Here is a 12,363-nt window from a genome sequence, read left to right as displayed (position 1 = left end):
GGCTGGCTCCGGGACCGAGAGAGCAAACCGCGGGGAAGCTGGTTTCCTTTCCCGGTTTGCTCTCTCGTCCCGGAACCCCCCTTGAAGCCGCCCAACAGCGCTGCAGTGTGGCCACATCTAACACCACTTGCAGCGCTGGTTGCTGTAAGTGTGGCCACTCTGCAGCGCTGGCCCTATACAGCTGTACTAATACAGCTGTAACAACCAGCGCTGCAAAATTTTAGATGTAGACATGGCCTGAGAAGACAATGGCAAATCCAGTCACCAGGACACTGGTTACTTGGTGTCAGGGGACAAACAACTGGGAAGATGAGGTTGGGGGGGGGGGTGTGGGTTAAGAGTTGGTTGTTGGGCTATAGGTTAACCTTCATTTCACTGTGCTAACCCAAGGACTTGCTAGGCTGTATTCCAGTTGACTAATGAACCTGACTCTCTTCACAGTGCTGTTTGAGTGTCACTGCAAATGCTTGGTGAGATACATTAAGCCTTGAAGAGTGTATGAGTCTCTACCAGGAGTCTGTCTTAGCAGGACTTGCTGAACAGAGCGGAGGTTCAGTCTAAGGAGGCGATGAGGCTACATTCTTTACCTAGTGAAGGAAGAGTCTGACACACCTTGGGCTGGGGTTTGGCACATTGAAGGGGTTCTTCCTAGAGACTCTGAAAGCTGGGGGCATAGCACCGATCCTGTGGATCTGTGATACAGGTAAAATAAAAAGTATACTAAAAGTTCCCATGCAGGGAGAGCTGTAGGTCTTGTTACAGTCTCCTGTGACAGCATTAGCACCCTCTTAGATAATATGAACAAAGGGAAGCACAGAACAGCTATTTCTGCTGCCAGCAGTGTTGGGGAAAAGGAAAAGCTTGTGAAAATTCTCACACAGTACAGAGGGAAAATTTAGGAAAATTTTTTTTTTCCTATATATTGAAGTTTCCCTTAGCTAGCCAGGTCTCTGAACTAGTGTTACCAGCTCTAGCCTCTCAGATATAAAAATGCCAATAATGAGCATATTCCTCCTGTCCCATATGGGATTCATGTTGAGGGTGGGGGAGAAGTATGTTTAAGGAATTGTTTCATATGGTAAACTTTACCACAGATCAAGTCCCATTAATCTGCCATGAAACTGCAACCATCTAATCCCTGGCCAGTGTTCTGCCCTTCCACAGCCAAGCCTGCTCTCAGCCTTGCTTTCTCAGCATGCTAAGTGCATTGAGATCTGAGTTTTTCTGGAGAAAAGGAGTGGCTTAAACCAGATCTTGTAATGTCCATTTGCCCATGGGAAAAGGCAGGTTTTTCTGCATGTCCCTGCTTGCCTTTCTTTCCTGGGCTATACTTTGCTTCCAAGGCTTTGGTGTGGTCCACCTCCCCCACTCTTGCTTCACTTTTCTATCAGTTGCTATGGTTGGGTCCCAATTCAAAACTGTAGTAGTGTGTGTTGGCAGAGGAGCCCTTCCATGTCATATAGGGCTGTTGCTTTCATTAATAGTTTAATAGGTAGCAGGTTTAAAACAAAAAAGGAAGTATTTAACACACTGTACAGTCAACCTGTGGAACTCCTTGCCAGAGGATGCTGTGAAGGCCAAGACTAACAGGGTTAAAAAAAACTAGATAAGTTCATGGAGGATAGGTCCATCAATAGCTATTAGCCAGGATGGACAGGGATGGTGTCTCCAGCCTCTGTTTGCCAGAATCTGGGAATAGGTGACGGGATGGATCACTTAATGATTACCTATCCTGTTCATTTCCTCTGTGCCACCTGGCATTGGCCACTGTCAGAAGGGCCAGATGGATCTTTGCTCTGATCCAGTATGGCCGTTCTTACGTTATTAGTTGTGGGCCCTTTGAGTGCACCTTTCTTGTCCTGCTCCGCTAGCTATTTCCTCACTCCTCTGAGGCAGACTATTACCAAACCACGATCGCTGGGAAGGAAGAGGATGAATGCAAGTGGGTGGGGTTTCTGTAGTGATGCTGTTTTTTCTTCCTCCTACCTGTCCAGAAGACTGCATCCTATCCCACTGGACACAGAGCTGGTCATTTGTATTTATGACATTCAGGCTCTTTTCATCACATCTCCTGTAGGCCTAAAACCGTGTAACCTGAAAAAGCTCCAGCAGTCCATGTGCTTAGCAAGTCAGGCTGCTGTTTGCAATTCTCCCTGCCCACAGTCTGCTCTTTGTGCTTTCTCCCTGCTGAACAAAGTCTAGTTCCAGATCTCTCTCATATTCAAAGCCTCTATGGGATTCATCAAGCTTACTGGAAAGAACACCGTAACATTTCACAACCCTGACCTTCCCCTGGAGCCACGAAACTCTTTTGACAACAGGAATCCTGTGAGCGCAGGTGACAGGATTTCCCCAGATGCTGGATCTACACCATGGAACTTGCATCTGCAAGAGCTGTGACTAATCAAGTCCTTTTGTAGCATTCAGACCTAAAGACAAAACATTTCTTTGATGTAGTTTTCTTATTTGCTATACCCATCCTACAGCAAGTCACTTGCTCGTACAAACATAATCAACTTAAAAGCTTTATTAAACCAGTCAAACTGTTTCCCTTTAAGAAGGGACCTAAATAATTGTAATTTGTTTTATGATGGTTGGGGAGAGAGGGGGAAATGCTATGGGGTCATATAAGTAGCTTGACAGACTACAGCTGCTTTGAGGCTGAATTCTGGAAAAATCAGGGCTCAAATGGGGCTGATACACACCATATGCCCTACTGGTACCACTCCAGTGCAGCAGCTACCTTGCCCTGTCACCTTCCTTCTGTGATAGCTAGTGATGTTCTACTCAAAAGTGCAGTTGCTGACCTGGGGTATTAAAGCCTCATCTCAGGCAACTGTTGTTGCTCCTGGAGCAGTAGAGACACCTGGCACCATTAACTATGGGAGGAGAGAATGAGCAGCAGCTGCCCCTGCTTCTACAAACTCCTGATTGATCAGCAGTAGCTGTTGCTCCTGACCAGGATAGGGGTTTGGACCTTCCCTCCTTGCAGACTATGCTGCTGTTTTCTAGTTGGGAGTGAAGAACTCCAGGCTGCCCCTCTATCCTAAGAGGCAGCAGTGAGTCGGGCTGGAGAGTGGCTTGGCCAAAGGTGGAGATGTGCTATCACTGCCCAGTGCAGTGTTGAGAATGTAACTGGGGTAAGTACTCTCACTTGTTTGTTTCTGGTGAGACCTAGAAACACTTACCCACAGTTATACTAAGCAGAACCCAGCGCATCTTGGGAATTTAGCTTTCAAAACTGAACTTTGTTGTTGTGTTCCCAGACTGTTTGAGCCCTTTAGTCTAGACTAAGGTTATTGGAAAAGGCTGTTGTGAACAGTATGAGGCATTGTCCATGGTCTCAGAAGTATAAAATTCAGAATAGCCCTGAAGCAAGGCTTGGTCTTTACTTTTTGTTTGTTCACTCTGTGTCTGGCCTTCTCTACTTTTATCATCTGCTCTGTGGACCTGATCTAAAGCCCACTGAAATCAATGGGGAACTTTCCATTAGCTTCAGTGGGCTTTGGATAAGGCCCCAGGTTACTGGTCTACTGAACATAAAGTCTATCAAACCTCAGGCCATTGCATTGGGATTTTGTGATGTACCCTACGGTCTGGGATTTTGTCTTTGCCTGCTCATCTAATAACCTCTCTTCTTTCTTCAGACAACTAGATCTCACTTCAGATCCACTTGCAAACTGAATTTAACAAATTTAACAGGGCCAAAAATGTCTTCTGCTTGAAGAAAAGAACAATAACCCTGGTTTGACACCCTTCAGATATGTCGCTCACCTAACAGTTGTCCAGAAAAGAAGCACTTGTTTCCACCCTCCCAACACTCTACTACTTTTGCTTATCCTTGTTTAAAAAAATCTGTGTTTTGAAAATAATTGAGTTGTCAAACTGTATAGCTTTGTAAGAAGGCTGAGAGTTCTGAATAGAGCTCCTGATACTATTTCTGCTATTTAGGAAAAAACATAAGAAAGAGAAGCTGGTATTCTAGCTTGCAATTTCCAGGAGACTGGAGCAAATGAAGGCCCATGTGTGGTTAAGGAGTTTGGCCCAGAGTTTTACAAGTGTTTAGAAATCGCTGTGCTCAGCGTTGCAAAACCTAATTACTTCAGGAGCCTAAATGTCATTTTCAAAATGGATTTAGGCACTTGTGAGCCAAAATCCCATTGACAGTTGATGATGTAATTTTGGCTTCTAAGTCCTTAAATCCCCTTTGAAAATGATTTAGGCAACGTTGAGCCCAGCAATGCCTAAAGAATTTTAAAATCTGGGTCTTAAAGCCTTACAACACGAGAGAGAACCTCTAAAGGTTTGGGAGTGTTGAGTGAGTATTTTCTCAAACTATCCCCATTATGAGGCAATAAAATGAGTGAATACAGAAAGAGGTAAGATTTTTCAGGTCGCCTATGTTCTAGTGTATTACATTTAGCATACATGTTGTAGATGTGATGTGCTTCCACAAGAGACCACTCTTGCTTCACTATTTGGAACTTTGCTGTGCTTCAGACATGGAGGGGGGAAACCAATTGTAATAATATCTTTTAAGCTGAGTGTTTGGAAGTGTAATTTCATGGTTTTCATGAGCCTCGCTTTTCCTCCAAGCGGATCTGTGCAAAGAGCTGCAAAATGGAAAGATGACCAAGGAAAGCTAAAATGTAAATGTTCAACTGTCGACAGACTGTGCGAGCCATGTGGCCTCACTGGAGGATTTGGCCCTATAGATATAAGAAAGATTGCTCCCCTTAATTGGTAACGGTGTTTTACCTACAGGGAGAGCAGAAATTATTCTCCAAAAGCTGTTTCCTATTGCTGCTCTTCTGCTTGTTCATCACTTAAACTGATCAGAGGGGTATTTGGTTATAAAGATCAGATTGGAATAACATCTGTTTTCAAAGATAAGGGAATTCTGCTGCCTTGAATGTCACTTGGCTACAGGTAAAGAATATTGCCACTTGTGGGCATGCCTACTGGAATCCATTATAACCTTATTTACGTGCCTTGGCAATGAGATGCTTAACATAACTCAATTTCTCCTTCCAAGATGGGAGCCATGAGGGTTTCACACTTGTTTTAAGGGAGTGTAAGTCTGCTGACTTCAGTAGAGTTACTCCTGGTTTACATTGGGGACAGTGAGAGCAAAATCAAACAAATTGAATCAGTGGGTGGGTCAGATTTGAGGAGTTTGCTGTTCTGTGGATTAGGAGGTAGCAACTATAAATGTCAAAATGGAGATTGCTGAAACTGACCCCTAGAGCAAGATGAGGCTATACCTGGATGATTGTAGGTCATTCTGTTTGTGAGCGTGCGCTGCTGTGGTCTAAGAAGCAATTTGTGGGGAGGAGATCTAACTGAATAAATGGATTGAAGCCACTGTAGAAATGATTCAGATGGGTTTTGTGTATGTCAAAATATGAGGCAAGCTGACGGATGGCTGTTAGTGCTGATGAATGTTTCAAATAAAATGTCATCCCTAGCGTTAGTAATTCTGCTAACATGGATTATAATTGCAGTCTGTTAGAGCTGCTCATGGGAGCCAGACTTGTAAATCTCAGATGGAGTAAGAAAAAAGAAATTGCCTGTGCCTGTCAAAACCCATCATTCTATGGACAAATGCTAATAGCAGAGCGCTTATGCCAAGCCCTCAAAAAATCAGTGGGGTTCTGGCAGTTTTTTTGCCTCGGGCAGGTTCACTTACTATCATTCGAAATATTGGTTGCATACTGTACCTTTCTATACCAACTGTAATTGGCTGAGATATCCTGGCTTAGTGGGAGATGGATGCAAGTCAAATACATTAACCTTGTACAAGATGACAGGCCCCCTAGCCATAAAGGTACTTAGGCACCCCTGTCTGGGTTTAGGTGCCTAAATCACAGTTTTAGGCTCCACTGTGATCTACTGCTGAACACTGTAGATGCCTAAATTTGCTTGGTGCCTACATTTTCAGGGAAGAAGTTCCCTTAATGCCTAAGTTTTTTGCCTCTGAGCACGTGCACTGATGTCTCACTCTAGCTGTTGGGACACCGATCTCACACCTCAGCCCCAGAGTGATCCACAATAGGGGAAGAGAGGCATTCAATCGCCTATATCACTTGTGGAGCCTAGACAAGCAGGTGTGCTCAGAAGCCTCCTACTGGATCTGGTCCCATTCAAAACCTGGCACCAGGTGGTGGTAATGGTGCTGGTGCCACCAAACTTTATAACTTTTAGCACACTTGTTATAGCACTTTGCCTGAATCACCTGGCTGCAGAGTCATTCTCACTCTTGCTGTCTCTTTTTTTTGGCCCAGTGAGTATCTTTCTCTCCTGCTTATTCAGTTCCCCTGTTACTCATACTATCATGAAGGCCTCTCAGCTGAGGTGAGCCAAATGCCCTCTAGCTAAACTGGGACTATTGCTATCCCCTTTTTTTTTTTTTTTTTATTTTATTAGTAAAGGCACAGTCTTAAAGGAAGGATAAAGAGCCCAGTAAGAGTTAAAATGCCTTTTATTACCTGCTATTCAGGGCTTCCTTGCCTCTTTGGTGGTGAGTTTGTGATGGCGCTGCAGAAGGGAGGCTTATAGGCATAAGGGTTAAATATAATTATCAAGTGAAAGTTAGCAAGCATTTAATTGTTGTAAATACAACACCTAGAGAGAGCAGCTGATTTTGTTGCAAAAGCGGCAGTGGAATTAGTATCATAACTAAAGAAAGGTTCCTTGAAAAGCTAGCTTGCGTATGCTGAGGCCTACATGAGAATCACAATGCTCTGTAGAGGGCAAGCTTTAAGTCAAGGATTCCATAAAACAATGTGGCATCTCCAGTGCATTTTTATCCAGCCATCAGAGAGGCTCACTCATGAAAGAGCAGACAGGCCTTGGCTTAATCCAAGGATGGATTTATTTACAACAAGCAGTGAAGGGTACTTCATTATGCTTCACTACTATGCCAGGATTGCTAATAGATAATAGAGCTCTGAGGCATTCGATGCAATAGAGAACACTGCTTTACACAACCTTTTACCTGCCATGGAATTTCCAGAGCTGCATACCAACAACAGACCATCTCTTTTCACTGGTGAATTTACGTTATCCGAGCCCCTTCCCATATTGTTGAGATCAGTTACTACTTTGGGAGTCAGTTTTTTTTCCTTCTCAGAAGTCCCTAATCCATCTTAACTGGACCCAGGAGCCCCTGAGGATTTCATCAAGGCATTATCAGTTGTGTTGCCAGATAGGACCTGGTTCTCTCTGAACTGAGGTTGAACCCAGGTGATTATTTAATGGCCGGGGGAGAGTTTGCTGGTTCAGAATTTCATTCATCCCAAACACCACCTTTACATTCGACATAAAAGATAGACTTGATTTTGTGATGTTAATGGGACTTGGCCGTAGAAAAGAATAGAGAGACTAAGATTATTGCTGTTCTGCTTTAGTGTAACTGCATAAATGAGGGTTGAGGTCTGACAGCCATTAGGGGGAAGAGAAATTAGAATTGTGTCAGTCTTACTCATTGAAGAGAAAACGCATGTAATATTTATGTCACTCTGATTCATTGTTACAATTTCTGGAACTGAAATACATCCCTGCCAGAAACAGGAGCGATCTCTGTCCAGGCAGCTTTATGACTGCCCCAAACAGATGTCATTGTCTGCTGTTTAATAGATGCCTTGGTGAACCCAAATGGAGCCACCTGATGGTAGCTTTTAACATGGAAACAGGGATCTGTTTCTCTGTGTGTCACCTTTTATTCTCTCGAGTGGCTTCAGAAGTGTGTGATAGCTAGAATAAAGGGACCCCACTAGCAACAAGTGGTACTGTCTGCCTCAATCCAGGGGCTTCTCATGTATACTTGTGTATGTCCTTTGTGAGACTGCAGGGGTCTGGGAGCTGGAATTAAATGGTGTATGTATGAGGGGGGAGGAGGTTAGAAGTTAAGGAGCAATGATGTATGAGGAATTGAGTTTTCCTTAGCCAATCTCCATGACTATATCTACAATACATACGATGTGGCCTACATCAAATTATATATAAAATGTCAGAAGAACAATAAGCTACCTCTGGACAAGTACATATTATCTGTAACTAAATTAAATAAGGATTTCAGCAGCATACAGCTCAGCCTTCCATTTCAGTAGCTTATTGCTCGTAATCCCCCTTGCATCGGCAGCAATACAACTGAATACAATAAACCAAACTCATTTATCATTAAATTTCCTCATGAGCTCCTGGCATATTAAGTGCCGTGATGGGAACAGGATCCAGGTGAAATTGCAGAGTCTTCTCTGACCCAGCAGTACCTTCTTCCCCAGGAGTCTAAGTCTCTCCAGGAAATCAGGAAAGTGTAATCACTGACTACTTCCATCTGAATTTTGCAAGTGATGGTGTGTGCCATCTACCTCCTATTTTGTCTGGCTTGACCACATGGTTGCATGAGTTATCATGGCAAGAGGAATACAGGGCCTGATCCAAGGGCTACAGAAGTCAACTGAAGGACTCCCATTTGTTTCAATGAGCCTACTTCCACTGAAGCACAGTTGGACTCCCTAGAAAGGTTTATTGTTTCTATTGAAGGCCTGCAGTATAGACGCGGACTGAGTCAGCAGCAGTGTCCCTAAATGTGGTTAATACTCAGTGTATTTCAAACAGTATGTCTACCTCTGGGAGGAAATACCAGCCTCATTAATACAAAACGGCTTGTGTGGGGTATTGTGTTGGGAGCATTACTCCCAAAGCAACCCAAACTGACCTCGAAAACTATTCAGAGCTTAATAAAAGCATTAATGAACTACCCAGGGTGTGTGGTGGTGGTGGTTCACCTTGAACATGGTTGACTCCAGTGTAGGAATCTTTCCCAGCTCACCCATTTTAATCTGATACTTTTGGATTTTTAATCTTGTATTTGAATGTTTTAATTTTTCTGTACCTGAAGTGTTCTCTCAGCACCGTGAGTGCTTTGAGGTACTGTTGCTGGTTGTCTTGAGTCTCAGACTTCCTCTGTGGAAGGGCAGTGGCTTGCCACCCAACCTGTTCAAAATGAGTTCATACACTGTAACATTTCTGCCTCTTAGGTCCTTATCTAGCCCCCATTACCATAGTATCTGAGCGCTTCACACTTTTCATTGTGTATTTTTGCTCAGCATCATGAGGTAGGGAAATGCTACCTATGACTACCTGGCCTGAGAGATTGTGTGACCTGCCCAAATTCAGGCAGGAAATCTATGGTGGAGCAGGGAATTAAACCTGGTTCTAACCACTGGACCATACTTTCTTTCTTTAACTTAAATGGGAGAAGAGTTAGGCCAATACTGAGAGCATTGGAAAACTCCATGGTTTTCAAATTTTTTTTTATAAAATAATGGAGCAGCATCATTCCTTTGAACAGCTTAGTGTATTCTCATATTATGAACAGCACTGAGATCTAGTCCATCTCTATATTGTGCAACCTTAGCTATAACTATAAACCAAGAGGATATTTAAAATGAAGTGATTTAAGCCAACATTTTAAATTTAAAAAAAATAGATGCATACTAAATCTATTGCTATTAAGGGCTACATTTCAGTCTGCAAAAAGAGCAATTAAAGTCTGTGCGGAGAACTCTAATAATAATGTATATGAGAGAAGATATTGACATACCTGTTTGCAAACTTATCTTTTGAGAACATTGTTACAAGTTTCTAGAGCCATATGATAATAGATTTAAAAACATGCCATTTACCTATTGGAACAGACCATCATAAACCTTAAAAAGCACTTAGAAAATAATCAAGATCTTCCTTTATTATTTTTTAAATAATTAAAATTATCTCCATCTTAAGGCCCAAAAGGTTTTACAATACTTGCAAGCTGGATGCCATTAATTTTTCATAATGTTAATTTATTATAATATGGTTTTCTTAACACTAATAGTTCTTGAAAAGTACCGTGTTCTGGAATCAATTATTTTCATCGTGTAACAGCAGTAGTGGCAATACTGCATTACATGTTTGTGTCAAAGAACTGCATTTGTTTAACTTCAAGTGAAATAAAAAACCAGAGGGTTTGGAAAATCTTTCCATTTCTCTGGTCCTTTTACAGCAGAGATTTTTTTTTTTTCCCCAAATCAGGCTTGGGGTGCGGGGGAGGACTTTATTTTAACTCTAAAAGGAGATTTAAAATAAGCATTTTTAATAGAACAAACAGTCCCCGTACTTTAAGATGCATCTGAATGAAAAACAAATTATACAATAGCTATTGATTTCTTTCTTTGCAAGTAATTATTCTCTGTCAAACATTCTTATTATTTTACCTCCATCTGCACAGCTCAGTGTATTATAACTATGTGACAGCCAGGCTTGTATTTGCACTTAATTCTTTCCATCCCTCTCACAGAGAAACAGATCTTTTGTTGTTTTATTAAATAATATGACACCATGTAGAGCAAAGGGAAATAACAATAATTAACCCATAAATTAGCAGAGGCAAAACCAGATCAATACAATTTCTCTGAACAGCGTGTGGTTTTTTTTGTTTTTTGTTTTTGTTTTTTTATGGTGACTTTTTTGCTTTATAAACCAGTCTGTTTCCCCCGTGATTACATGATGGGTGAAGACTGACACATTTGAGTTCTTTGCTGCCTCTAGGGGCTGGTAGGGTGACCAGATAGCAAATGTGAAAAATTGGGACTAGGGTGGGCGGTGGTAGGTGCCTATATAAGAAAATGTCCCAAATATCAGGACAGTTCCTATAAAATCAGGACATCTGGTCACCCCAGGGCTGAGCAGGTTACATGGTGTTAAGAAGCATTTGAAGATGGTGTTTATGTTCACAGGGTCACCAAAATATGGTAGCTGCTGCCTGAGATTGCTAGAATATAGGTTCTGTTGAAGTTAGGGCGTAGTAGAGATGATTAGTTTAAAAACTTCTCATCTGCATGTAGCTGTATGGGACAAATTCTATACTTGCCCCCTAAGATCAGACCAAGGCTTATTGGAAGAGGTTCCACAAAGCCTGGTCCTATCTTGCTTATTCCTATCCTGGCCATTTTGTATGGCTCTGACAGTGTAAATCAACTGTAAAGCCAGTGGATCCAAGCCCACAAGAATTTCACCCTGCTCAGGAGCCATTGTGGCTGCTAACTCATTGTTCCTTCTAGTCCCCATCTGAGTAGGTGCGTAATCTCTGGCTGCTGTAATAGCTTGTGCTTGTATATTAATGCCACCTTTCTCACTCCCCACCCATGTCTTGGACCTCTATAAGCAACAAGTGACCAAGATGAAGTCAGTCTTGTAACTTTTCTCAGGATATGTAAGAATTTATCCCAAGGAAACCCAATGGCTGGCAAAGAAGTAGACAGTAATTCCATATGAAAAGAATGAGGAATGTGAATGAGCATACACAGAGATTGTAAGAGTCAACACCCAGCTTGTGAGGGGGGAGTAATTAAACCTGAACTCTGAATTTCCTGGGTGTCACCACTTTAGAGCCACATTCTGGTTTAAAAACAATTAGATTTTTTTTTTGCTTCTGTTAAAGAAAATAATGGGGGGGAAAACCAAGGAACTAAACTTTTCCCTGATGCAAAATGACAATTACATAACGATTACATAAATAAATCACCTCTAACTTGAAATAGATTCATATTACTTAAATAGAATCAGAGGAAATGAAGGTAAACCAAGATTAGCAGCAAGCCCAGGCCAGCTAACTGTCTAGAGAAGTTCTGTCCTGCCCCTCAAGGCGATATTGGGTACTAGGTGTGTATGTGTGAGTGTGAGATTATAACTGGGAACTCCTCAGATCTCTGTAAGGAATATTGAGGTTGCTCAGTGGTAACTCAATAAAGGGAGAGGGGGGAAAAAAAAGGATTTGTAGGCTAAGTTTGAGCCTGAAGTCAATCTGTTATGACTCACATACTCAAGAAATCCTATTTTTTTTTTAAAAAAGGATTTATTATGGAAACACTAAAAGAACCTTATCTGTATTGCTGGAGTAAACCAGCTCCTCTTCATTAATGCCTTTAGGATATAACACAAGCTGGTTATTAAGTAGTGAATTCATCCCACATATATGAGAAAATCTGAAATGTGAATACACTCATAACGTGCTGGGTTATGGTTTAGGAGTTCATGTGCAGAACACTGTACAATGATTAAATCCAGCCCAACAGGGACAACTAACTGGAGCCTGGCACTTCATTTACCACTCTGAGATGTTTAGGGGTGAAGAGAGTCGTCTGGCAGTGTGTTAGCCTCCCTCAGTTATGATGTGTGCCTGTGGAATTTTCAAAGATGGTTTTGGTAGAAAGACTGTCTCTGCAGCCTTGCTGAAATCTCCACATTGTGGGAAAACCTGTATAAAGAGGGAGATGTTGCAATGTGCTCTAGGGGCCTGATCCAATGCCCACTGAA

The sequence above is a fragment of the Gopherus evgoodei genome, chromosome 7, assembly GCF_007399415.2.
Source record: "Gopherus evgoodei ecotype Sinaloan lineage chromosome 7, rGopEvg1_v1.p, whole genome shotgun sequence".
Taxonomy (NCBI): Eukaryota; Metazoa; Chordata; order Testudines; family Testudinidae; genus Gopherus; species Gopherus evgoodei.
Note: the sequence above shows the minus strand (reverse complement) of the source record.